This window comes from Palaemon carinicauda, chromosome 14 (genome assembly GCF_036898095.1).
Source record: "Palaemon carinicauda isolate YSFRI2023 chromosome 14, ASM3689809v2, whole genome shotgun sequence".
Lineage (NCBI taxonomy): Eukaryota > Metazoa > Arthropoda > Malacostraca > Decapoda > Palaemonidae > Palaemon > Palaemon carinicauda.
The window spans coordinates 91,220,171-91,225,734 of NC_090738.1; positions in this window are offsets into that span (position 1 = coordinate 91,220,171).

Below are 5,564 nucleotides of genomic sequence, written 5' to 3' on the forward strand. Positions count from 1 at the left end.
AAAAAATAAATGAATAGAGCAAGATGAAATAAAATGCCCTTTAGTAAGACAAATTCTAAAGGCTTAGTTTAAACGGAGGATTACATGGTTGCTAGGTATATTTTCATGATAGGTGAGGACTTAGGAAAGCATTGAAAAAATATCCTAATAAAATACCAAAATAACACATAAATAAAAAATCAAAGAAAAAAGAATTAAGAGATTATCGCATTAATAACATAATTTCATATCAGAGAAAGAGAGAAAGACTGAAAGTTTTCATTTTATATTCATTATCATGGTAATAATGCAGAGAGAGAGAGAGAGAGAGAGAGAGAGAGAGAGAGAGAGAGACTGGTATTTTATCTTATTTCTATGTTATTATTTGTCAACGTCATTGAGAGAGAGAGAGAGAGAGAGAGAGAGAGAGAGAGAGAGAGAGAGAGAGAGAGAGAGAGAGAGAGTTTTATCTTATTTCTATATCATTCGCCATCGACATTGAGAGAGAGAGAGAGAGAGAGAGAGAGAGAGAAAGAGAGAGAGAGAGAGAGAGTTCTATCCAAATCCGAGTGCATCAATGACCTACTTCTATGTTTATGTAGATTTATTTGAGATATATTATTTTGTAATTTACGATATTGAGAAGTTATAAATTGTTTGTGTTGAACAACAACATTTCTTAAATATATGTCATTGAGAGACTGTGATCATAATAATGATATTCGTAATGATAATAATAATTACGATAATTACAGTAATAATTCTGATGGTATTAGCAATAATAATAATGATAATGTTAATAGTATTATTATTATTATTATTAGTAGTAGTAGTAGTAGTAGTAGTAGTAGTAGTAGTAGCAGTAGGAGTAGCATTAAAGTAATAATAATAATAATGATAATAATAATAATAATAAAAATAATAATAATAATAATAATAATAATAATAATAATAATAATAATAATTATGTCCTTATAACAAAACAGCTTTGTTTATCCAGGCGAAAGTTATTTCTATTTCCTTCAATTATGCTCAACTTTTAGTATTTTAATAGTAAAGTGAAAGAGATGAGTTACTTTATAAGACATTACCCATTTAAATATTCTATTTCCTTTTTAGCAAGGCTCATCAGAATGATCTCAAATACCAAGTGCCCTTTGGAGTTGCAAAAATACTGTGTACTATCATATCAGTATTAATTGTGTTTTTACTGACCTTTGTAAAAGTATTTCTGGACATTTCGTAAAAGCATTTGGGTTTCTCGGGAATATTTCTGAAAGTAAATTTAATTTCATTTAAGTGTTATCGATATTATTTTGGAAATGTTTCTGAGATAAATTTCATTCCATTTTTAATGATGAACGGAATGATTAATCATAGAATATTGGCGAGAGGGTAAAATCTCTCTCTCTCTCTCTCTCTCTCTCTCTCTCTCTCTCTCTCTCTCTCTCTCTCTCTCTCTCTCACTGGAATGTAAAATACACAATTTTGGTTTACTAAAAACTATTTTCTTGATCGGTTATTTATGAAGGACCCTATAGATTGAAATACCCCTTCTCTCTCTCTCTCTCTCTCTCTCTCTCTCTCTCTCTCTCTCTCTCTCTCTCTCTCTCTCTCTCTCTCAAATGATTCATCACTTCTTAGTTTTTCATTTCTGCAGTGAATTGCAATTAATATTTCTTTTACTCCTATGATAAATATATGTAATTTTCACTATCAATTTATAAACAATTTTTCATCTTTACCCAGTAGCTTTTATACATCGCAGAACCAAAAGCAAACTTCCTTCGAACAAAAGCAGAAATACAGTTCGTGAAGAAACACATTGCAAATACAGCAGCCTTTATATAACAACTCACTTTGCATAATGCAGGGAACTACCTTCGTCCAAAGGACTCGAGTTCATTATAATGGCCGCCGGCAGTAATGAACTGAAGCCAAACATCGGCAAAGCTGCTCTTGATTGCCTGGAGAATAGTCGTTCCTGCTTCCATGATTCTCTTGCACAGTTTATCAGCTTTTCTTTAGTCCTACGGACTCTGGGCCATAGGAATGAACTGGATGTAAAATTACAACGGATAATCTCTCTCTCCTCTCTCTCTCTCTCTCTCTCTCTCTCTCTCTCTCGCCGCACGCGCGTGGCCAATTTTAATTGTATATTTTGTGCATTACAACCTTAGCATATTCTCTCTATCATGATGCAAAGTTCCTCCACCAACCCCTTGGAAGTCAGCGGAGAAGAACTGGCAGTCAAACTTATGTCTCTGTACAGCTGTATTCTTCATTTATTTATTATAGATTGCCCCAACCCATGTTAGGAGCACGGGCTCCTGCTGCATAATGCGTTCCCAGTATGCGGTCAGCCGATTTTGAAATTTTCTTGATTGCTGAACTTCCGTTTTGACCGCCAATTATCAGATTAATGGCTCCCTACCTAACCGACTGACCACCCCTCACCATTTCTCTATACATAAACTATTATATATACATATATATGATAAATTTTTGCACATTTAGACGTGTTTTTCATATTCACATAAGCCATATATTTTTTATTCATTAATGTTTGAATTCTCTTAACAACCTCGGGATCAGAGTCCCAGGCAAAATCACACAAAGACAAGAGCTTGTGACCGTCCGGGAGTCGAACCCTGGTCTGGCAAACTTGTATAAACAGTGACTACCATTTGGCCACGAAGAAAGAGAAGTCAATGATAATTCTGCTGTACTTATACCTGTCGAATTCAGTTGTTTTGTACTTAAAATTGAAAATAACCCATCTTCACCATCGTAGCTAATTGGTAGCTTGTTACTTGGGATTCGATTAATGATTAATTTTTCACATTTAGACGTGTTTTTCATATTCAAATATGTCTAGATTCTCTTAACAACCTCTTGATCAGAGCCACAGGCGAAATCACACAAAAAAAAGTGCCTATGACCGTCCGGGAGTCGAACCCTGGTCCGGCTGTGATCCCGAGGTTGTTAAGAGAATCCAGACATTAATGTAACAAAAATATATGGCTTATATATATTTCGAAAAAAAAGGAAATAAGAAAAAAAATTACAAACTGCTTCGAAAAGTAATTTGCCGTAATCACCGTTTCCATAATTGAAGCCAATTTCCTTAAAAATCTTATAGAGGGAAATTTTGCCACTTCTGGAAAAAAAAAATTTTCCTTCCATTCGGGATTAACACCACAACCACGCCAACAACGATCAACGAAGCATCATGTGAAATATTTCTGTTCAATGTCATATAATTTAACTAGTCGTTGTTATAATCTGTGACGGTGCCGAGTGAGGGTTGTGAACTCAAAGGCAGGATGCAATCAACTGAGTTGTTTATTAAGGAACACTCTTCTTTATATACATAACCTCAAGGCAACAGGACATGACCTGTTCGAGAGACGGACAATGTTACAGAGCAAAACCGAGACATGATCACTCAGGTTCTCTTTAGTGCGAGGGAGGAGCGCAGATACAAGCATAATATATACAAAATAATTATGTACAATTGTGTGACACACGGTTGGTACAAATCCAAAACATCGACACAGATTTTATTATGAAACTTCTTTTACTATATACTGAATATATAAATATCACATTCAAATAACACAGTGATGGAAATAGACGAGATTGACGTATGTTACGAAGGTTGATTTGGCAGATGGCTATAGGTAGACGACCTCACCAGAACCACTTAAAACAGACTTTAGTTACTCCTCTCTCTCCGCTACCGCTACTAACAATACTAATATTGCTACTGCTGGAAGGAAAAGGAGAATTATTATTATCAGTAGTAGTAGTAGTAGTAGGAGAGAGAGAGAGAGAGAGAGAGAGAGGAGAGAGAGGAGAGGAGAGAGAGAGAGAGGAGAGAGAGAGAGAGAGAGAGAGGAGAATCATTATTATCAGTGGTTGTAGACAGTAGTAGTAGTAGTAGAAGTAGAAGAGAGAGAGAGAGAGAGAGAGAGAGAGAGAGAGAGAGGAGAGAGAGAGAGAGAGAGGAGAGAGAGAGAGAGAGAGAGGAGAATCATTATTATCAGTGGTTGTAGACAGTAGTAGTAGTAGTAGAAGTAGAGGAGAGAGAGAGAGAGAGAGAGAGAGAGAGAGAGAGAGAGAGAGAGAGAGAGAGAGAGAGAGAGAGAGAGAATCATTATTATCGGTGGTAATACAGTAGTAGCAGTAGTAATAGGAGAGAGAGAGAGAGAGAGAGAGAGAGAGAGAGAGAGAGAGAGAGAGAGAGAGAGGAGAATCATTATTATCAGTGGTTTGTAGACAGTAGTAGTAGTAGTAGAAGTAGAAAAGAGAGAGAGAGGAGAGAGAGAGAGAGAGAGGAGAGAGAGGAGAGAGAGAGAGAGAGAGAGAGAGAGAGAGAGAGAGAGAGAGGAGAATCATTATTATCAGTGGTTGTAGACAGTAGTAGTAGTAGTAGAAGTAGAAAAGAGAGAGAGAGAGAGAGAGAGAGAGAGAGAGAGAGAGAGAGAGAGAGAGAGAGAGAAAATCATTATTATCGGTGGTAATACAGTAGTAAGCAGTAGTAATAGGAGAGAGAGAGAGAGAGAGAGAGAGAGAGAGAGAGAGAGAGAGAGAGAGAGAGAGAGATAATCATTATTATCGGTGGTAATACAGTAGTAGCAGTAGTAATAGGTGAGAGAGAGAGAGAGAGAGAGAGAGAGAGAGAGAGAGAGAGAGAGAGAATCATTATTGTCAGTGGTAGTAGACAGTAGTAGTAGTATTGCCTTATTCTATGTTTGGGTTCCCCCTAGGTCCCTCAGTGTGAGGATCCTCGTATATCCACCAGAGAGTTGCTAATGCATCTTCCGGTGTATTTTGCATCTTCCAGTCTTGGATGGTCTGGGATGCATCTTAGGTAATTATCGAGCTGATTCTTAAACACATCTCCGCTCACTCCTGATATGTTTCTTGGATGAGCTGGCAGAGCATTAGATAGTCGCTGCATTATCGATGCTGGTGCCTAGTGGATTAATGTCCTGTGCGCCTTCCTTAGTTTTCATGGTATAGTTTTGGGGACTATTAATCTACCTCGGCTTGCTCTTTCTGATATTTTTAGCTCCAGAATGTGTTCAGCAATTCCTTCGATTTGCTTCCATGCTTTTATTATTATGTAGCGTTCTCTTCTCCTTTCTAGACTGTGCAATTAAAAAGAATGCAGTCTCTCTCAGTAGTCAAGGTCCTTAACTTATTCTATTCTAGCAGTAGAGGACCTTTGTACACTGTCTATTTATGCAATATCGTTTGGGTAGTGTGGGTACCATATAAAATTACAGTACTCGAGTGTACTACGTACATAAGTCTTGTAAAGCATAATCATGTGTTCAGCTTTTCTTGTTTTACAGTGTTTGAATAGCATTCGCATTTTTGCTTTATATTTAGCCAACAGTGTTGCTATTTGGTCGTTGCATAACATATTCCTGTTGAACATTACACCAAGGTCTTTAATTGCTTCCTTGTTTGTGATTGTCTCGTTATTAGGTCCCATGTATGCATATACCATTCCTTCTCTGTTTCCATAATTCATTGATTCGAATTATCGGAGTTAAATACCATCCTATTTATCT